General features: G+C 35.6%; 1 protein-coding gene and 1 long non-coding RNA gene across 7 annotated transcripts in view; one reads left to right on the top strand and one right to left on the bottom strand.

Annotated features, from left to right (window-relative positions):
- The first annotated feature begins 4,533 nt into the window (after window positions 1-4,533).
- Window positions 4,534-23,692, top strand: part of TrissinR (Trissin receptor) — an 81,669-nt gene continuing 62,510 nt past the window's right edge. For all 5 annotated transcript variants that reach the window (XM_064698278.1, XM_064698277.1, XM_064698280.1 and 2 more), the window contains exon 1: window positions 4,534-4,591. The gene's annotated coding sequence lies outside the window, so the exon portion shown is untranslated. The remainder of the gene's footprint in view (window positions 4,592-23,692) is intronic.
- Window positions 17,873-20,479, bottom strand: LOC135439065 (uncharacterized). 2 transcript variants are annotated; one of them, XR_010437982.1, is made up of 3 exons: window positions 20,320-20,479; window positions 19,849-20,258; window positions 17,873-18,333 (listed from the first exon to the last, which is right to left on the bottom strand). It is a non-coding gene; the product is annotated as an uncharacterized LOC135439065 (long non-coding RNA). The 2 variants fall into 2 exon arrangements; XR_010437983.1 differs by having other exon boundaries at window positions 17,873-18,328.

The following is a 23,692-nucleotide window of genomic DNA, read 5'->3' as shown; positions in this document are numbered from 1 at the left end:
CAATTTGCTGAACAAAAAATCAATTAACTTATTAATTGAGCAGCTGCTGTAGCTGTGTGCTCGCTGGTTATTTGCGGTTGTGTATGTGCGTGAGAGAGTGTGTACTTGAGTGTTCTTCCTTTACTGAAATTCGTATTCACCGCGTCACGCAGCGACACAAATTAAATATTTTCTGAAGTTGCCGCAAACTCAAGGCCAAAGGCAGCCATTTTTTCTCTTTAATGACAGGCCCCCATTTGTTTCCCCTTCCAAGCGATGTCTAAAGCTGAGCGCACACATACTTAAATTATTTACCAATAGCTTCGTGTTGGCGTATGCTATTGTCCAGCCAACCTCTCGTTGTCTTGCTTGACTGCGACTTATGACTACTTTTCTACTTGAACTTGACCAACGCACAAAGGATTTTAAATGCAATTTGCTTCTTAGCGTGGTATCAGTGCATGCGAGGGGAGCGTGAGGAAATTTGTTAGGGTTTCCTTGTTAATCAATATTGTTAGAAAGCTTAAAGAATACCTTGAGAATTTAATTAATTTTTTTTAATTAATTTATATTGTTATAAATATGTGTGTATTTTTGATACAAAATAAACAAATTATCTTAACAAAAAGTTTTTTGTACTTAATCACAAATCTGTGCATCCATTAAAATTATTGAATTTTTTTGTCAACCTTTAAAATATTTTGCTAAATTGTATATTTTTTCCTAATTATTTTCGGTTTAACATCAACCCTTCACATCTTTTGTCTACATAATATATATTCATATCTAATCGGCTGAATATATTATTGTCATTACCCTAATATAAATCTTTTTGTCCGCAGGTCTTTAATTTTAGGAATTAAAATAGATAGTTACTTGCGTATATTATTTATATAGTTCCTTCTAAACTAGACGCATTTAGATTAAACGCTTGAAACCTATATAAAATCCTTTCCGTTTATTTATTATACAACCCGTGCCCGGCTAAGGTTAAGCCAAGGTGAAGGTTAACTATACTTTAGCTAGTTTGCGGTTTATAACTGGCAAACTTACCCTCTAAGCTCGTACCCCCTTCATCGGCCTTAGTACGAGTTTTACAGTTTCGACAGCCAATTGATTTTTGTTTGTTAACTTGGATGCACGCAAATCGTTGAGCCTGTGGGAAAAAGCACTTCCTGGTATCCTAGGATCCATTTAGCCTTTGTACACACACTCGCACACACACACACACATATATATATATTCTGCTCTCGCTTTTATGCCTCTACCACAGCCATTGACGACTTTTAGTTCTCTGAGCATGCTGTATTCATTGTCAAGTTCACGTTGGCTGGCCACTTGACTCAAGCATTTCAGTTATGGAACAGCCAATCGATAAAAAACTATTTCCAGCATGTCATGCACGTCTTTTTTCAGAAAAATAAAAAACCTCACGAAAAGGATGCTTGAATGCTATATTATGAGTTTTTATATATCCTTTGTATAACACAAGCTTACAAAATTGAAATGGTAATTTTTTAGAAAATTGGCACTGTGCAAAAAAAAAACCAAATGTATGTATATAATATAGATGATTACATACAAACAATATAAAATTATGTTACATATTTTTTTTAGTTTTAAAAATCTGCACTCAACAGTCAAATTCGTGCTACCAAAGTTAATTATATCAGCTTGCAAGGCAACTGATATTTATAGACATTTTTTTCGTTTTATTTTTTCATGAACACGCGCCAAAACTAAGACCCCTCAATGTAGCCCCAGCACGCCTCTACGATTCCCACTTAATTGCAGTGTCCATAAAATGTGCTCAGTTGTCGGTGTTGTCGGTGTTCTAGCTGTTGTTGTTGTTCTGGTTGTTGTTGCACTTGTGGCCTCTCTTACGCAGGAGTCGCGCACATGTGATTGCATTAATTACGCCCCTGACACGCCCACAAGACAGAGCAAATGCTACCTTCCGCTTTTGTTTTTGGCATTTAAAGCATTTTGTTGATCTGCAACGCACGTTGCACGTTTGTAGTTCTCGAGTTTTAAATTGATTTTGACCGCTGCACAAAAACTTTCCACTTGTTGTTGCACGTGGCACTGAAACCGCAATAGTGTTCCACATATGTGTTTTTTTTGTCTAAGGCTAAATATAGACACGTGCGGCAAGTAGAAATTGGTTATTCAAGTTTAATGTGCCTTATGAAATCTAAAAGAGCTTTGCGTGCACACAGAAGTTGTCTAATTATCTGCTTAATTAAAGAGGAAAAATAAAATGTAAAATATAGAAAACTAACAACGATTTTAATGTTAAGCATGAAATGAAAGTTTTTATATTAAAATATGCAGAAATGTATTTATAATTATATAAACGTATGCCCCAGAACTAACAGACAGATTAACATTAAAGAAAAGTTTAAAAAAATTATCATTATAATTGTTTTTAAAACATTCCCTAACAAGACGAAAACTCTATTCGATATTTCCAGTTTTTTTTTTTTATATTAGCTAAATTCGTTATATTAGCAAAAATTTTCGTATTCAAGACAATTGATTTCGTTTAGTCTGTCCACTCTTGATAAGTCATTCAAATATTTTTCTAAAATCTTGGTCTGTCTCGGGCAGAGCGCCTGCGTCAGCAGCACTTCGAGCAGCGTTGCCGGCAAAATGTGCTTTAACAGCAGCAGAAAACACAACAACAACAGCATTTTTGCCGACTAGTTCAAGTTCAATGCAAAAACCTAGCGAAACAAAACAAAAGCTAACAGCGCCACTTTCTATTGCCAAACAGCAATTGTAACAGCGCTGTAACGCTCGCTCGCTCACTCTTTCTCCCTCTGCTGTAACAGCTGTAAACAAGCGATGCTGCTAACGCCAACGCATATGCATGTTAAAAGCCCTTACAGCTGTAAACAGACGAAGCTGCTGCCGCTAACACTACAGTACGTAACATAATCGTTGTTGGTCGGAACGCCGCGGAGTCAATGCCGACGAGGACTTGGCCGCAGCCGTTTAGTCTGTCGCGACAACTCAAACGATTCGGAAGCGAGCTGCTAAAGTGCTGTTATAGTTCGGATCAGAACCGAAATCAGATTTCGATTGTACATAAATCAAACATTGCATATTGTGTTTGCAAATTGATAGATTTTGGGTGCATACTGTGCGAAGCGTGTAAAATACATAATAAACTAAAATTATATGTTTTTAAAAAATTGTGCTTAAATATGCTTCATTAAAAATAGTAAATAAACGTGCGTCGTTTAAGGACTGTTATTAAAAATATTTTAACTTAAAAAATTAATGGTAAAATAAAACTTTTTATAATTTATACCATTAAATCAAAGAAAAAATTACCAATTTAAATAAAGAAATAGAATAGTTTATAAAACATAAAACTATTCTTAAAATATGAACTCAAGTTTTTAAAAGCTAAAGAAATATTTTAGAGTCATAAAAAGTAAAAATTATATGTAAAAACAATAAAATAATAAAAGTTACAGTGCTTAAAGTTAAAAAGTAAATATATCAATAAAACAAATTAAAGGTAGATTACAAAACTAATATGTATTAATGGTGTTATATAAAATATATTTATCTTAAAACACCGCTAGAATTAGCGTAAAAAAATGGTTTAAAATTTTTTCAATTAAAGCTATATTTAATTTTTTATTTAAATTGAATAAATTCCAACTCTAAAGGCTATTTTTGCCCAAATTTGAAGAGTAAATTGAACGTCTTTACGGCATGGCTCAATCGATTTTTAAAGTCCCTGCATTGTAGCCATCAATTTGTTGTTATCCACTAAATTGAATTGAATAACGATTGATTGTTTTGCGTTGTCAGTTAGCAAACAAAACGAATTAAGTGGATCACAAAGCTGTAAAAACGATATCAAATAAATGGTGTGAAATAGTATGTTGCCTTCCGGCAGCGAGTATATTTTTCGTTACAAAGAATTGGAGGCGTGGGTGCTCAGAAATATTGTAGCTAATATTTTGCTATTGTCTATTTTTAGAAATGAATCGTGCAAAATAACAACTTGTGTTACATGGCGTATGCGCAGTTTTTGTAGCTGAACAAAACATGCAGCCATTTACAGAATATGGAATTACTATAAAATCACAAAAATTAATAAACTTTAATTGTTTTAACGTGTTTATTATATGCTTATGTATGCGAAACAGAGCATTTCAATTGTAGCTGCTTAAAATAGCTCCAAGAAAAAAGGTACAGAGTGAAATACAAAGCCCCCCAAAAAAAAGGGCAGAAGTAAAAGTCGCCCAAAAACTTTAAAGTTTGCCCATGCATAAAACTTGCCAGTCAAATTGCGCTTTGCAAGTTAAATCATGTGAAAAACTAGTTATTCCGAGTGCAGAGCTCAAAAAAAAAAATCGAGAAAAGAAAAACGCAAATCAAGAAGCTGCCATGCAGGACAATGCTGCAACTAGAAAAAAAAATCTGTAGAATTTAACCCAAACGAAAAGTGAAGAAAAAGGACAAACGAGTGCGAAACCCACTCGAAAAGCAACTTTAGCGTGCAACTGCAACTGTCAGCAGCAGCAGCAGCAGCAGCAGCAGCTGAAGAACAATATAAAAAAATAAAACAAAAAAAGAAATACAACACTTGGTAAGTAAAAATCTCCAAATTCATGCATCTCACAAAATTTTTCAATTAAATTTTGCGCAATTTATGAACTTGAGTACCTTCAATTTGCTGTGGCTTACGTGTAGATGCGAAAAGCTGGCACATGATTTTCAATTGCTTCAGCGAACATTTCGAGCTTATTTTGTCTGCCGCTCATACAGCAAACAATGACCCTTGGTGGTGTGGTGCAAAGAGAGAGGTAGAAAAAGGGGGGGGGGGGGTGGGTAGGGTTATGTACCTGTGGCAGGTGCAACTTCTTTCGAATTGCTGTGCGTGTTTAGATTAGCAAATTCTGTTGCTATTTGCGTAACATAGGTAAGGACAAAAAAGTCAGAACAAGCGGCATTCATTAAAGCCCATTCGTTTGCTACCAAATCTATCTGTTTACGTTTGCTAATACCCTGTTTTCGAATGCAAGCTTGGGGCATATTGATTTTGTGCTAAGTCTGTCTGTCTGCCACAAGGCTAGAATTTGATTAGGGTTAAGAAAGGGTTGGGAGGTTGAATGGTTTAAGACTTTAATATTAATATGGCCCCTTGAATAATATTGTATCTCAGGCAATTATCTTTGACTTGAAAGCTAAGTATAAAGAAAATATTTAATATTCTTATATGTTCGGAATAAAAAACAAAGCATAAAATGTAAACAAAAATAATTGTGAAAATTTGCTACAACCAATTTACTTGCCAAATTATAAAATTTAAACTGAAACTTTAAGTCATCGGTTATAATTCAAAGAACTTTCTCGGATTATAAAACATTATTTTGATTATTATTCAATTAACTATCTTTTGGTTTTTAGTTTTTAGCGGTACTTCGTATGCGCGCCATGGTGGAATAGTTAATGTGCAGAAAAAAATCTAGATAGGGTTAAGAAACTATATCCAACACAAGAAATTTATCATTTAAAAATTTTAAAATCATTTTAATTGACCCAGTTTGTACACACTTATATGGATACAAAGTCCTTCCTTCCCGTTTAACATTTTCTTTCAGAACCCAGCTTATAATATTTATTGCTGCCCTGTTAGGGTATGTGGTCTTAATCAACCTTTTATACTTATAACCAATTGCATAAGAAGCTTGTGCTAGGAAATTGGAGCTGAAAGGAAAAATTCCAAGAATTCGCTATAATCGAGCCGCATGCGACTTTTCTGAGAACTCTAGAAACAGTCTGAATTTTGTTGTACGCTGCTTTTGAAAAATTCATTAAGTGCTTAACTCAAATTAAGACATTTAAGATCTATAGCTGCCTAAGTATCAGCATCCACTTTTAGGTCAAGTTGAAAAAGATCTTAATATAGGCGCAATGAAAAAATAAATCAAACTCAAGCCTATTTCTAAGTGATTTCAACTGAACGCAATTCGAAACCGCAACGCGCAAATTTCCGGCAATTTCCTGGCAATGCCAAGGCTTGGCGGCGAGCCTCCGCCCAGCTGCTGCTCCTGCAGCTGCCTCACCCCCATCCGCACCCCCTACACCCACAGCTTGATTTAGGCATTAAGCTTGGCATCATCGGGTGTTCAGTGGATAAAACCAAATGTAGCGTGGATGACAAACATTGTCAACTTTGCTAGTTGCTTCTATTCACACGCTCTAATTGGATTTCCATCACAATTCTCTCGAGTAATGATTTTAATGAAGCTCGTTCAGCTTCCACTTATTCGCACCCTCTTCCAATGGGCCGACCTGCTTCCAGTAATTGACTACTCATTCATTATAGATTGCGGTTCACAATTTTTGCGCATTTCCTCGGGCAGCGAAATCAAATTGCCATCGTTTCCGCGAATCGAGTTGCTTGTTTTAATTTGCTCAAACAAATTCTAATTAATTTTCAACATAGCTTCGATTTTAATTATGCAATTAAATTCGGAGCTTATTTTTGGAGGGATAAGCTTTAACTGGTCGAGGGGAAACATACTTAGAGGATGAGAACAGATTAATAAAGCTTATATGAGCATTAGCAGTATTATATTTTCAAAGTCTACATCCATATAGCCTCAAGGTGTTGCAATACGAAAACTACATAGGTTGAAATAAAAGTATAATCTCCATATATAAAACTGTTTGTCCTGACTGACCGACTGATTGGTGATCAATGCACAGCCCAAACCGTAAGCGCTTGGAAGCTGTTCCCTTAGTTACCTTATGTGATGAAGGTGCTCGTCAAGCCGTGCTTTCGGAAAATTCCACCTTAATGTGTAGGAAAATCGCGAAAAGCGTTTGTATGAAACTTTGTTGCTTACAATCCTATCGGCCTCAAACTTATTTTCAAAGATCTCTGTACAAATTCACACTTTTCGAAAAATCCATTCCTCCTCAGCGAAAATGGGGGTCAAAGATTTGGTGGGTGAGGTTTCGCTCTCAAATTCATTTCCAAAGATCTATGTGAAAAATCATTTGAGACGTGTTTCACGTTTTTCCCAAAATCAAAGCATCCTCGGTATAAAGTGCGATTCTTAGATTTTTTGGTGAAGTTTTTAGTTTTGTCCGATTTGTTTCAAACATATTTTAAATACCCTACATAAAAACTTAATGAATACGTGTTTTTGCGATTTTAAAAACTCCATCAGCAACTTTTGTTGTTTATTACCAGTTTCAAACTCATTTTCAAATATCTTTTAGCGAATTTATTTGGTACGTTTTTCGCAAAATTCACCGCTTTTGGATGGAAAATGCGAGTCAAAGGTTTATAAAACAAAAGTTTATTTTTCGGTTTCAAGTTTCTCACCACAATATGGGCGGAAGCCGTTGATTCCTACATTTGGTTCCTTATTCGATGCACTTTAAACTTTTTGTTTTAATCAAAGATGAGATCTAGATGTTTCGGGTATATGTAAATTTTCCACAGTCGTGGAAATGTAATATCTAAAATTATTAGCACCAAAATTTTTACGAGCAAGGCCGGGCAATAGCCGCTAGTAAATGAATATAATACAGAAAAGGCTTTCAAACAACAAAGCTTGCTGTTCTAAGCAGACGCACACTGCTGAGCACAAAGTTCGGGGATCGAATCCCTGAGAACACGAAAGACAGATTATTTTCAGGGCAAACACATAGAGGTGGGGTGATGATTCGGTCTGGGCGATTGCAAATATTTATTAGACTTGTATTCGATTTAATTAAGTAGTATATGTACTAAAAACTTCATGTCTAATAGCCCGGAATTGATAGTTATAATAGAGTAAATAATATACTGTAATATGAGGGTGCTGCAACTCCGACAAGGAATGTCATATTGTAGCATACCTTTGGGCATAGCGGAGCGATATTCAGCCACAAAATAGTCAAGCTGGTCTGCTGCAGAACAAAAGCAAATGCCTTTTATTGCCACAGAAATCCGGGCCAGTGAACGGAAGCGGAAATGCGTTGTTATGGCTGCACTGGCGCATATTGACTTGTGTGGCTGCCATAGACTAAAAAATGGTAGCTTAGAGCTTGGGAGCGCTCAGTCAGCTCGCCGCTTTGTAGGCAGCTTTGCTTTTATTTTGTCAGCTCAAGTTACAAAAATATTTTTCAGTAAATTTATCTTACTGCCCCACAACCCAAAGAACACTCCACAGGCAACAACAACGTTGCAATAACTTTGGGCGCGGTCTGTGGTGGGGGGTATTAGATGCCAAAGGGCAGAATAAGTGCCAACAAGTGCCCTAACCTCAGGTAAAGCATTGCTTCGCTTTGGCTCTGCCGCACTCGGCGAGTGGCCTTTGCAATCGAGTGAGAGTAATATTAAAAATTCCACAAGTGCAGCAAAGCTTGTATCGCAGGTACAATTTCCTGTTGACGTTACGATTCTATGGAATTTTCTATAAGGTGTATTCCTTTACGCTTGTATAAGCAGCTTGTCAATTGCGGTTCTTTTTTAGTTGAAAAAAATAATTTTAAAAACGATTGAAATAAAATAAATATTTGATTTGATAATTTTAATTGAATATACAATTAGAACATAAAAAAAACGGCAATTTAATAAATAATAATAAATAAATGCTTATAAAAAAGTGTAAAAAATTTCAAAAACAAAAATAATTTATGGACAATTAATATTGTATTTTGATTAAATAGATATTAAAATATTTTAAATCAATAATTACTTAATTTTATATTTAAAATATTTAAAATTAGCAGGAGTTTTTCAATTGATTAGGACTTTTAATCCTGCAAATATAAATATATATATGTATATATTTATTCATATACAAATATAAATAAATAAATATTAGTGTAATCAACTAAACATATTTATTCCTGAAAAGTATATACCTAGTCTGGGCCCTGTTTAGCTCATGTTTATAAAGGAATATTATTTTTGAAATTAAGTTATTTTTATTTGCATTCATAGCCAAAAATTATATATGCATCTAAAAAAAAGTATACATCATATATTTTTAGTACATCGTACATGTTTAGTATTCAAAGTTTTTCCCTTCTCTGGTCTTTTACAACCCTTTTACCTGTTAACCTGCTAAGCTACTTTTAGCTTTTTTTTTGGCATACAAATGTGTTAGGCTAGAATAACATTTTCATACCAATTTACTTGAGGCTGTTGCATATTTCCGTCGCAAATTATGCGCATGGGAGAAGTTTATGTGCCTATGCATAAGCCTCCAAGGAGGGCAATACAAATGTATCGTTGTGATTTGCATATATTTTGCATGGAAATTGTGGGTGTGATACGATCTACTCTAGCACGTTCACATGCCTTTCTCTCACAACCGCTTCTGGGGGCTCACCTGTGCACCTTAATCTATTCTAATTATTCGCACCCATTCCCATTTGGGCGATGTGACTTTTGGTCTTGTTTGGCTCAATTCAACCGAATCCAACGATTCAGAGTTCAAAAGCCATCGATTTATCATATTTAGTTGCTTTTCTTCTTGTCTGTTTGTATAATGACCCAAATAAACATTCATTTTTTTTGTGTTCTGGCCGAGGTCCTTAGCCAGAGTGCCTCAGTTTATGCCATGTCTTGCTGCTACTCGCATATCAATGAGCCCGTCTTTGGATCTGGAGCAGCAGGGCATATGCACTTATATGTATTCAAATGCAATTTTTTGTCTGTTTATTATGCTTAAATTCATTCATACGTTTCGTTTGAACTGAAGCCAGAAGAAGCTTAAAGTTTAAGGAAATGTTAAAATGTTACTTCTTATTGTAAAACTTTATATATGTTATACTTTTTTAGCTTTACTGGGATAGCTTTTGTGATTCTTTCACTATTCCATAAAACATTTTATTTCCTAAATAATTTCCTGTACTCCTTATCATTCGCTGTGTCCGCTAATTATCCTTAATCAATTACACAAATTGTCTTCGACATTTGCTTTGCGTGCCCCGTTAACGTTTCTTTTTTTTTCACAATAAACACGTGTGTACTCAACTGTGTGCTTAGAATTCACACATCAATTTATTTGCTTGCCCGTTGCGTGTTGCATTTAACAACGTGGCTTGCACGCTGCGTATACGAAATGCAATTGAACTGGCAACCATTGTAAATGACAATGCACACATTTATAAATTTCATAATAATTATTTATGCCAAAATTAACGCGTTGCCAATGCCAATATCAGCTACTTGGGCCTTGATCCTTTTGCAGGTCGTGTCAAGTGGTTTCCAAAATACTTTGACCCGGCTTTAAACTTAACACTTTGTCATACTTTGGCCGAGATTTTGTCTGCAATTCTGGTTCTGTCTCTGACTGCATTGCTGCCACAGCGTCAGGCAATTCTGTGGATTTAATAAGCATTCTTATTTTTTTGTTGGCAAAATTTAATTAGCATGACTGACAGTTGGGTCTTCTAGCATAAATTAGGTTGGCTGCAAGTGCGTTGTGCAACATGAAACATGCAAAAAGGGCTGGCGACATAAATTATGAAAAAGGGATTGGCAAATGGGTGTGGCACAGGAGCAAGTGCCAAGCTCAGTTGGCCAAAGAAGTTAACGGAAATAACAAATTCACAGCGAAAGTTACATCCGTGCAGGAATTAAATAGCCGGTTATAGTCAGGGGCGTGGTCAGTGGGTGGTCAGGGGGCGGATATGGCAAATCAACTGGTTTATCAACCACAACAAACGTCAAAACAATTTCCGGCTGGCAACGTCGACGGCATTGTGACGCAACTCCTGAGTCTTGGCAGAAATAAACGACTTTTGTTAGCTATTTTCTTGACGGTAACTGAACCAAGAGTACATAAAGTCTACAAAGCTATGGGCACGAGAGACACAAACGTTCCATAAATGTTTTTAAGACCATTCTTGACTTTAAAATTAACTCCAAATGCTATTCGACTTGGAATTTACGATTTGTACTTGAAGAACTTAACTTCAATTAGATTATTCGTTTTAGGAGTAACGTTTAGTTAGGTTTATATACGGTTCATAATATGTTTAAATTAAAATTGAAAGCTAGTTATATTTACATTAAATTGCGTCTCATTTGACAGATAAGTTTTTAGCTGTTTAAAATATTTGTTCACTAATATGTCATATTTATATGATTTATATATTGATCCCACTTAATAAATAGTTATTTTTATTCTTCTGCATCTTTATAACATATTTATGTATATTTTTATACAATCTTCACCCCAATATTCAATGAAAACTATTTTCACTTTTAAACTGAAATGAGCTTTTGTTTCCTATAATCGAGCCAACCAATCACTGACAAGGTTTTACACACAAGATTTGAATTTATTTGACTAAACGAAGAGATACAACCAAAACCAAAACAATTCAATCGATTCTCCACAATAATTGACAGAGCAGTCAGAGCTGAACTGACAGCAAATCAAGTGCTTTCAATTTGAATTCAGTTAAATTGTTTTTGGGGAGAAAATGTCTGAAACCGAAGCAAAAAACATTTTTACATATAAATCCTATGAATTCCAATGTGTGACCAAGCGGGCAAACAAATGCATAAAACGGCTTACCTGGCTGCAAATGGGTTGGTTTTGGGGCTTAGCCGGAATGGCACCAATATTTTTTAGACTTCTGACATAAGTTAGGGTGAACGATTGCATTTCAGTGCAACAATAATTGGATATTTACTAAGATTAAATGCTTTTCTACTAGATTTATCATTAATTTATTATCTAAAGCATTGTCTGAATAGGTTTCTAACACATATTTAAATGAAAAAGTGCTTAAGCTAGTAAAAGTGGGCAGAAGAGTACACAATTTCCTTTAGGCCAGTACAATAAATCATGAACTTGAACAGAAGATAAAATAATATAAATAGCATGTGACAATCAAAAAGAGAAAAAACAATAAGAAAACTGGGCAAAGTTTTTAATAAGGTAACAAAACCAATTACAAAGTAAAAATATAACAAGATTTAAAGAGACACATACATTAAATTTTTAAATAATAAATATTATTTCTCACGCTTAAACATAACTACAGAATTTAACCCATTTTATTTTCCGAGTCGAGTGTGCACTGCTTTTTCCCTAGGTCTGTGTATGTGTATGCATACATTTTGTGGCAAGTGTGAGTAGCACTTAATGCCAAAGTTACTTTCGTAGCAGAAGAGATAGCAACAAACGGTTGGCAAAACGGAAACGGAAACTCCCGCAAATACATTTACACAGAGTCAGAGTCAAGCAAAAACTTGGCACAAGAAATTGGGGTAATTGCTGGCTGCACAGTCGCTTGGCAGAGCATTTACTATGTGACTCGTGGGAGCTTTAAATAATGCAATTGATTTTTGAATTTTGTTTGGCAAAAGTGTTGTTAACCAAATATTGAAAGACGCTATTTATAAATAAAATGCGTGTGACTGAATAAAAAATCAATTCAAATATTTCAGCAAAATATTTTTCGCCCAGATATGAGAAGAACGAACGTGTAGAAATAGAGTAGTTAGGCATTTCTTTTTTTGCCGAAAAATGTCAACATTAAATAATGCAATTGATTTACAATTTTTGTCCACACAAGTCTTGATTTAACTTGGAAACACAATTAAAAAATACTTAAAAATTAAATATGTCTTTATTTAATATATTTAATCAATTTCATATTTAATAATTACAAAGAATTTAAGCCACACATGAGAAAAATGAATGAATGTACATATATTTATAAATATTTTCTCTGTGAGATATCGTTCTTTAATTCCTTGTAGAGGGTATTAAGATTTGGTCATTGAATGTGTAACGCATTAAAGGAAACGTGTAAGGTATACATAAAGAGATATTCTTACTTTCTTGCTATTTATGTATATAATATGCACATTAACTTATATAGCCAATGACTCATTCAATCGCATTTATGGCACAGTCATTAAATAATCAGTTTAATGATTTGTTGACTTTGTTCAGCTCGTCCACTTGAACAGCACATCTTAACTTTATTGAACACTTTGAACGAAATGTGATCGTTAAACCCAAATACCCTGTAATGAAGGCTAACATAAAGCAAGCCAAATGATATGCTTAAGAGGCAGCCAATTTTATAAGCTTATATGACTTTTTTGACCACTGTCCTTGGGCATTTTATCCTGAAAAGGTTAATGAACTTTTAAATAATAATTAAATTTGTTCAAATTATAATATTTAACAAAAATATTCCCCTGGCCATCACATCAAAGGGCCAATCAGATGAATGTATTCCTTTCGGGTTTTCTGTTATAATTTGCATAAATATATTAATTAAAATTATGCAGATTACTTTCAATTGACAGTCTCCAAAAACTAAAATGTATTTGATAAAACTTTTTCCAACAAACGCTTGAATAACCTGACAGGTTAAAAAAAAAAAAGAAAATTGCGCTCTGCAGATCTTCCTCCAATCCCATACGCCAAACGAGACAAATGTTTGGCCATAAATTTTGTGGCTCTTATACAAGCTCATAAATTTAGGTTAGTAAAACAGGAACAAACAAAAAAAAAACAAAAAACAAGCAAGAAAAACAACAAAAACAAAGTAGCCATCATAAAAGCAGCGGGTAAATCACATTTGCCGCTGTGGCTAAAAGTCTCGAGTGCATAAATTAAATTTAACGCTAAGGTGCAAAAGCAACAAATAAGAAAATACGAAAATTTATGCAAGAAACAAAAATGTATACATATAAACATGGTGAAACGAAATCAATTTGCGACCGTTGAGGTATTACCTAAAGTTAAGCGGCAATTCCCAGAAGATGGCACTAGCCAAACAAGGTTATGGTTACCATATACATAACATATATGTGAATGTATGTGTGCGTATATTTGTGGGTGTATTTGTGCACCTGGCTAAAGGTGACGTGCGAAGGATGTGCTGCTAGTACAAATGATTATGCTGCCTCGAGCGCATATTGTTAAGGTTTTCCAGAGCAAGCTGCTTTAGCTGAACTGCTACAAACAGGGGTATGTTACAATGAGTATGTTCGAAAATAGGTTACCGTAGCAAGGGGAGACTACTCCATAAATATATGTGTATGTATGAAATGATTGTATATCTTGAGTTTGAACTCTGTGCAAAGAAGATTCCTTTATGAGCGGAAAAGATAGAGCCTAACTAAAGTTTAATAAAAGATATATTAAGATTCTTTTAAAAAGCTCAACTCCTGTCTGGTAAATAACCTACATATTAAGGATTTAAAAAAAGAGATATGCGTGGCAATATACTTATATATTAAGCCATAGGCCGGAATCAAATAAAGATACATTTTATATCTTACATTACATTTAAAAAAGAAAAACATATTAATACTAAGACCTGGATCTTTGACATTCAATATGCCTGCCAGCTTATCAGTCGAAAGTGTTGAATGCAAACTAATTGAATGAGAAGAGGAGCTGCTTTTCGCTGCTGACAGCTCAAATGGGGTGTGAAAACTTGACACGGATATAATGTTAAATGCTTACACACATTTAAGAGACGTGCGCGGCATTATTGCGGTAAATGCGTCGTCATTTTGCCAAAAACTTCTAAATTATATCCTTGTCAATCACATTTGCTCTTATCATTGTGACAACAGGCATATCCTTGTGTGTGTGTGTAACATATTCATTTCGACCCACATGCTCACAGACACTCACAGACACTCACACACAGCCACAGCGGTGCGCACAAGGCGTATGCGTGACTTTATTGTCTTTTGCACAAATTGTTTAGCATTAATGTGCGACATTTGCAATTTGATTAGCGCCAAGAACAAGGACGACAACACTTCTCTCCCTCTGCCATTCCATGCCACATTCTTTGCGTGGCAACGTCTTCGTTATGGGTTTTATGGATTTCGTCTCGTCAAACTTCGTTTAGTTCCCGGCTAAGTTCCAGACGCCTTGCAGCGTAATGAATTGCCCAACAGTTGCTTATTATTTTAACAGTTGTTTTTTTCCTCCATTTGCTTTCTTTTTTCATGAATTTATTTGATTAATTTTCTCGAGTGAAGCTGAAAAAGTTTTATTTCTAGCCTCAGCTGACCATTATTTTCATCATAATTATATTGTAATATCTATTAGAGCGTTGACCAAAAACCTTAACTTGATCATGATTAATGGCCTTCAAGAAAATCCTCAAGGTTGCCAAGACCATTGCTTGTCCGCCTAATTAATGAGCTGCATATTTTCAAACAATGGCCAACGCGCCTATTAATATGCCAGACAATGGGCCAGTTGGCCAGCTCCCAAAATAGCACGAACAGCACTTGAGCCTGCCTAAGAAAATCTTGAATTAAAGATTACCATTTAACTTGCAATTCGAGGGTAATCTTGAATGAAGCTTGCGCCCTCAAATATATTGGATATTTGATTTGCTCTAAGGAGCCAAGAATTAAATTCGTGTTGACAATCGACCGTCAAGGCATGAAAGGGTGAAAAGATACATTTATTTGTAAATTATAGCTCATTTTACTTATAAGCTGCATTAATTAGATATTAAAGTTACATATTTATTTATTTTCCCATGTGCTATGCTTCAATTTAATAAATGAGAAAGCTGGAAAGAGGAAGCAAGCCAGAGTCAAAGCGGGAGAGAGGGTATATATATAAACACATAGAATTATGCACAAGTCTGAATTGACAATTCGAATGAGATTAATGAAGACATGGAGGTGTATCCGTCCTTTGAATAAATATGTATAAATAAATATATAAAAAAAATAGTCTATTAGCAAAATCTGTATCTAGGGAAAAAAACTCGGATTTTAATAAAAATTATTGCTTTTAAAATTCCATTTTTTGTATTCAAACTTTTAACAAGGCCTTAAATTGATAGATAGAAAAACAGATTTTCCATAGAAAGGAACTATTTCTACTCCACAACTTGGTGAAATCAACAATCTGTAAATGAAAATGTAATTTTATAATTTTAAATGAGAATTGTACAGAAAATTACACACCCACACTCATGAAGGACTTGACAGCATTTGCGTTGTTAAGAAACCACGGCAATTAAATTGCAATCCAAGTTAAAATTTTCAAAGGCCGCAAAACTGAGACAGCAACAACAGCAACAAAAGCAACAATAACAATAACAATTAGAGCAGCAACAACAAAGGCGCTAGGTATCTGCCACTTGGCGTTATTTGCGTAAACAAAAGGACAAGGCAAATGTCAGCAATTGTCAGTTGGTGTGGAAAGGGGCAAAGCCTGTTGAGTGTGTGTGCGTGTGTGTGTGTGTGTGTGTGTGTGTGTGTGTGTGTGTGTGTGTGTGTGTGTGTGTGTGTGTGTATGTGCGGGTCGTGACATTGCCCTCAGCACTCGATAATTAAAATGTAGCCCTTGGGTCGACAGAGGCACACACGCCCAGTGGGTCGAGCTCGGTTCGGGCCGGGTCGCTCGCCTCTGACCTAAAGAATTGACCCTCAACATAAATCTTAAGCGAATATTTATCAAGCGAATAGCAATTGAAATAAATTTCAAATGCATTCTTTTTTCTTGACTCTTTTCATGCACATGGTGACCCGAACTAACCGGAAACGCTGTGAATTCGATCACCATATGCACAAAACTATGCAATAAATCTCGTGTCATACGTTTCAGAAAACCCATAGAACAAGGCGCAGGCCAAAAAGTGTTGCCTACTTTACAGGGTTTGAGTAATTTTGGCCCAGCCGTTCCGTTATTGCACAGTCTCCGAGTTATTCCTTTCCATATTGAGTCTAAAGTTTAAATTGTATGTGTGGAGAAAGATTAAGATATAGATATATAGATTTATAGATCTATAGATATATAGATATATAGATATATAGATATATAGATTTATAGATCTATAGATATATAGATATATAGATATATAGATATATAGATATATAGATATATAGATATATAGATATATAGATATATAGATATATAGATATATAGATATATAGATATATAGATATATAGATATATAGATATATAGATATATAGATATATAGATATATTGATATATAGATATATAGATATATAGATATATAGATATATAGATATATAGATATATAGATATATAGATATATAGATATATTGATATATAGATACATAGATATATAGATATATAGATATATAGATATATAGATATATAGATATATAGATATATAGATATACTAGCGGGTAAAAACCGGGCCTTGCCCGCGGCACGTATGTTATAAAATCAATGTATAACGGTAAACAAACAACTTACATACAAACGTTTTCCGAAAATTTACCACTGTTGCAGGTGGAATTTCCAAAATCGCTGAAATACGTATTCATTACATTCTTATGTATAGCTTTGAAAATATCGGACGCAACTTAAAACTTCGCACAAAAATCTTTGAGTCGCATTCCACCCGAAAAAGTTTGGATTCTGCGAAAAGTGTGAAACACGTATCAAATGATTTTTCTTATAGATCTCTGGAAACGAATTTGAGCGCGATACGTCACCCACCAAATCTTTGACCTCCATTTCCACCATGGAGGAATGGATTTTCCTAAAAGTGTGAAACACCCCTCAAATGAATTTGAACAAAGATCTTTGAAAATAAGTTTGAGGCCAATCCGATGGTAAACAAAAAAGCTACATACAAATGTTTTTCGCGATTTTTCCACACTTGCGGGTGGAATTTCCCGAAACCCCGTCTTAACGTGCACCTACATCACATAAGGTAACTACAGTGAAAATTTGAGCTTCCTAGCTCTTACGGTTTGGGCTGTGCGTTGATCACCAATCAGTCAGTCAGTCAGTCAGTCAGTCAGTCAGTCAGTCAGTCAGTCAGTCAGTCAGTCAGTCAGTCAGTCAGTCAGTCAGGACAAACAGTTTTATATATAGAGATAGATATATAGATATATATATATAGATAAAGTTAAATATGAAATTTTTAAAAAATATAAATAGGCACATTTATATTGAGTGCTTTTTGTCTAGTTATTTAATAATTTACAATCAGCATTGTGTATTCCAGTTAGTTACTATAGCACTGCATCTTAGTTACATTAATTAATTGTGTTTCCTCTGAGAATTGTCCAAAAATGATAGGGTATTTGGTGTAACGGATATTTTGGAATCATGTATTCCATTCGCTGGTGACGTTTCAGGGAACACTCCAAGAAGCTTCGCCAATCTCTATAGTCAGTTGTGTGGCACTCTTCAGAATTGCCATTTGCAAATAGCTCGGTTCGCAAGTCCATTTGCAGTACCCGAGCATTTAGCCAATCCTTATAATTATATTCATTCCAAACAGCTACCAGAATATTTTCGACATCCAAATATTTTTCAACTCTAGGTATATTGTATATAGTCGACCTATCAATGCACACGGATGGAAGAGCACCTTCTCTAGGGTAAATTAAATTAAGATCTGTTAATTATTATGACATACCAGAAACCAAAGAGAGCAGTGATAAACGATGTGGCATTATGATGTGCGAATTTAAAAATGTCTAATTTTTTTCTGCAAGGCATTATATTATAAAATATCACTTAAACGAACTATCATTCAGAATTGCGAGTTTTTGTGCTTATAAAATAACTTCTTGGAGTAAAGCTTTTGTATGTATGCAAGGATATTCAATCTTCAGCGTGCCGAAAATTAATGTTTCTATGAAATGAATTCTGTATAGGAGATATCGGTTTTAACAGCCGAGTCGATATACCCATCTCCATCTGTCCCCCTGTGTGTTAGTGTAGAATGCCGTTGTGGCTCGGCTGCAGAGAGATGGGAGCATGTTATCTGTGAGTGCACAAGGTATGCAGATCTTCGAGATCTGAAGGGTATGGGCATCGTTGAGGTTAGTGGCGGGTTTGACGTAAGTCAATCACTCTCCACTAGTGATAGGATTAGAAGAATGAGTGAGTTTGCAAGAGCTGAATTTACAAGGCGACGTTTGCAATTACAGGAAGGAATTCTATGAATGATGATGGATGGTATATGTACAAATCTGGGGGTACGAATGTTGGGGTACGAACGTAGGGGGTGTGTATGAATGCGCATCTCGTTGAACATTGTGTTTGTCCGGGGCTACCAGTCCCCAGCTTCATGGATACGAGTTCTGACCAAAGGACTGATCTGGTACCGCGGGCGATAGGGAACACAGAGGCGGTCTCGGCTCTCCGCTCTCTCCGCCATAGCCTTTTGGGACTCGTTGCCGTCGTTTGCGGAAGAGGCAGGAATAAGCCTCGCTCCCGACAGTGAGAAAACCATGCCCATGAAGCTGGCGTATGCTGTTCCACCTGTCAGTTGTTGCTTTACATCAATTGCGTTCTATTCCCTGCAGCAGTGTTTTATCGTTGCTGGGGCCACCAACCCTTAACTGTTTTGGAGTTTAAATTGGAAGTACTATTCTGGTACGAGGCCTGACCAGAGGCTTGTCCTGATTTTTGGTTCGGCCCTTCGGGGAGTATCGTGGTGGTTGTGGTTTGACACCCAAATGCGGGTAGAGCCTCGCTCGACGTGAAGTTGCGTTATACAGCCGGGTTCCGTGATACACAGATCCGAAGGGGTTTAGATGGGCCTCGTGCCAAACCAAGGTAGAAGATTCAACCAAACAGTCGGTTCTTTAATTGGTAGCTGCGGAATTGACGTTCCAAGGGGCCGGTGAATGACGCTTAAATTAATCCTATACTAGGAACCGTGAGATTAGGCCATTGTGGCAGGTGCTCACGTTAAGCCCACTGACTTTCAAGTCCCCCTGTGTGTTAAATAACAGCAATAGGAAAAAAAAACGTTTTTCTGTTTCTTTTCAATATGACTTATCCCAAATCGAAATTAATGCTCGGCGTGCGGAATATAGTCTGTTTTTTATCTGATACTAGAAGTAACCATATTTATATATATTACGCAAAAATACATACTGTGGATTGTATGCGTCACCCGGGGCTCTCATATATGGATTCATTCTGAGGTTTACAAAGTTCCTTCGTTCCATAACTCCTAGTGTCGGTAAGGTTATCTCGGATTTATCGACATTATTTTTATTTGGTTTATCGCGGTTTGATTCCTGATCATTGGACTTGGCTTTGATCGTCGGCATTTTTTTATTTTGGCGCCTTCTTTGGGAAGCTACATACTTCCGTGGCTTTTTTTTTCTTTTTGGGAGCTGTTCGTGGGTTATCGAATAGTCCATTACATTTGTCATTGCCTTCTCTATCTCTGGCATTAGCTCTAAAAAGTCGTTCCTTGAAACTGGTTCCGGTTTGATTTCAATTATTCGTTTTATCCCTGCTCGTACTGGCGCCGCATCTGTGCTGTCTCGCGTTGCTAACTGTAATAGAAATAATCATTCAGCTGAAAAAAATAAGGTTGTTTCATTAATTTATGCCTACGATAATTAAATAAAAAATGGTCAAATAGCCAAATAGTTCGCCTTTAAACATTTCAGACAAAAAAACTATCAACTAAAGATTTATACACGTATAAATTTATTTCCGTTTGAAGTTTATTGAAGGGAGTGTATGTTAATTTTAATCTTTTAAAATTAAATGTATCAACTTTTCTTTATCTTGCTTTATAACTTGGCCTGCAAAGCCTGCTGAAAGACTAGCTAACGCCTTACCTTACCCTAACGATTTGATAACGAATATATGTATGCATTTAATAAGACCAAGGATATATTCTGCAATACGTCCTGATTAACATTTCCTTAATAAATAAGATCTATACTTTCAATATTACTTTCATAATATCTGGATCATTCAGATTGATATTGATATATTTAACAAATACCCATCTACCCCACGCTTGCCAATCTCTAGAATTATTAGCTAATATGGAAAAAAAGATTCGCATGGCCTTGGCAACTTGCTGTAGCCAAACTTAGAATGTAGATTAAATGAGAATTGGTGATAATTTCGTTTGCCAATTGCCGTCTGCTATTTGAGCTATATCAATTGCATTGGTGCCCATAAATATGCAACACGAGCTACGTTTGACAATCGCCGCTGGAGTTTTGCAAATCGAAAGCACAAATTGGCCGGTCGCAGGTTGTTTCTGCTGTCGCTGGCATTGGAAAGTTGTTCCTGGGATAATTGCCTAGCCAATAGCTAAAGTAATGCCATTCGAACATGCAACGTAGCCACAAACAAACTGCAACTTCTGCTGCTGCATACTTTTTTATTTCGGGGTTCAAGGTCAACTGGGTAACTGCTCGTGGAGCGGAGTCTGCGGCACGTATCTATTTTTCTCTTACTGTAAGCCTTGGCCGGCTGATGGGTGTCGTTGCGGCAGCTTTTAAGCAGCTTACAGGACAGCACAAAAACATCGACTGTCAAAAGCATAAATATCTTATGCTAAGAAGCCTTCAAAAGCGCATACAATTTGAGCATATTATTTAATTATATTTTTGGGATAAGCTATATACACAAAAGCGTTTGTCTTGATTGACTCACTGACTAGTTCGACTTCAAAAAAATTCTGAAAAACATCTATATAAATGAAAATTCATGAGCCTTTAAATTGTATTATTTGTTTATTTATGTTTTTGTTTAAAAAGATTTAACAAATAATGCTAAAAATTGTGAACAATAATAAAAAACAATACAATTTTAATGATGTGATGAGTCAGCTTAACTAAATCATCATATTCATACATTCAATAGGTAAGCGACAAAGTTATTTACTAAACTTTTTTCTACTTTTAGACGAGCACTTTGTAGAATTGTATTCCAACATGATTTAGAGTTGATTTAAGTTAGGTGCCCAGATAGACATTTTTTTTGAGCAAATGAATGCAACCGAGCTACAAATAGCCTCACACACCGAGTCACTCAGTATATTTGAAACCCCTTTTTGGCTGCCAAGAATTGCATTGCATTTTGGCTACCAAGCCAAAAACCTGGCAACATAAATCAAAGCTACCATGAAGAGCCGCCACCCCCGCTGCGCAGTCTGAGCTGCATTTTTCCCAGTCGAGTTTTGCCTTTTGCTCACACATTTCTGGTGCCATTTTCCTTCATCTTGTTTTCTTTTTTTTTTTTTGGACAACATATTTCGCTTGATGCACAGAGGGAACACTCAATTACCACTTAATGTCCGTACTTCAGCACAATTTACGCAAACATGACGTAGCCAAAAAATATATATATATATATTTAGGGAGCATTGGGAGGGGCGATTGTGGCGGGAAACTGGGTGCAACAACCACAGCAAGTGCAAAACAGTTTGTTACAATTTGTAATGAGTTTTTTTTTTTTGTACATTTTGTTATCGGGCACAAGAAAATTGCCCAAGTTGTTCGCCATTTGGTTTAGAGTTTTCGCGTGATTTTCGAGCATTAAGAGTCAACACAATTACAGTGAATATTTGCCAAGAGGAAATTAGCAAACAAGCTTTGCAACGTCCAAAATACTCGACCAAGTAAACATATTTCATATGCTCTTTATTTGCTTGCAAGGCACTTGGTTAGAAGAAGAAGAGCTCTTAATTAAGTTACTTACCAGCACTGATAACAATTAGTACTAAAGAGAGGGGTATTAATTGTTTTGAAAAAAATAAATAAATAAATCAAGTAATAGTCTAGTTTAAGTTCAATAAATCTTCAGTCAAGTATATTAAGTTTTCTTTCCCAACACTACTGATTAACTTATTTACACTGCTACCGAAAGAATGCTGTTAAGTCAAGGAATATTTGATATTATTATAAAGAACATTGTTGAGCCATTAATGAAAAAATATTCCTCAGTATACTGCGGATTAGTTATATTTCATTATTTATCAGTTTTCACTGTACACATACAAAAACTGTCTTAAGCTTTTGATTTAAACTGTGCTTTCTTTGCATTGTGGCCATTGTTGGTGTTTGTCATTTGTTGGGCTGCATTTTAAATATGCCCCTCCCCTCATAGCCCGCACCCATCGCTCTTACTTAAGCCCCGAATTCGCTTGACTTATGTACACATCGCAGTCCTCTTAGCTGCATATCGGCTGCATGACTGGGGTTTTCATTGTGCTTGCAGCTGCTTTTTAATTAAATCAGAATCGGGGAAATCAATTTGGCTGGCTTAAGTCTAGCGAATGTCAGCTTTCATTTGCCAGGCAGCCTTAGTTGCCAGGCATAAAACATGAAAGCAACCCCTCCACCCGAACCGCTTGCCTCATTAAGGCGTCAAGCAATTTCCCCCTGATAGAAGTTGTCGTCATTGCCAACAAGGCTCGCAGACAAACTATTTTGTTAAGCCAGGTGCTTAGACTGCAGCTCGAGTAGCTGTCAGTGGCATCCTTGAGGCATCTCTAAGAATTCTAGCATTAAATCCCAACCACTTGACAATTCACTTTGGTTTAGTTTAGTTTAGTTTCAGAAATTTGCCATTTGTTGCTGTCACACAACTTGCTTAAAACCAATTTGAAATGTTTCTTTTTTCTGCCTGGCTCGAGAAATTAGTTAATTGCGCTCGCTCTAGCATTTGGTTGCCTCTTTGCCCACACACAAATTTGTTGTATTTGCTATCAAAATAATAGCAAACCCATTGAAAAAACAACTGATTTTTTAGTTCATACGCATGGGCAAATAATTTGCTGCTGAAAAACATTAGTCGAGCAGAATTTCCACATTTCAGCTAATGGCAAAACAAGCTCACAGATAAATACGCTAAATATATGTACAAATGCTGATCAATATGCAAGATACTGATGTACACAAATACATATAAACGACTAGTAATATATATATTTAATCGTATGCAGATATATATGTTGCTATAT

This window comes from Drosophila montana, unplaced genomic scaffold, assembly GCF_035044405.1.
Source record: "Drosophila montana isolate Dmon_TW-CO22-7 unplaced genomic scaffold, ASM3504440v1 contig_402_1, whole genome shotgun sequence".
NCBI classification, from domain to species: Eukaryota; Metazoa; Arthropoda; class Insecta; order Diptera; family Drosophilidae; genus Drosophila; species Drosophila montana.
This window is presented reverse-complemented; position numbering and strand designations above follow the sequence as displayed.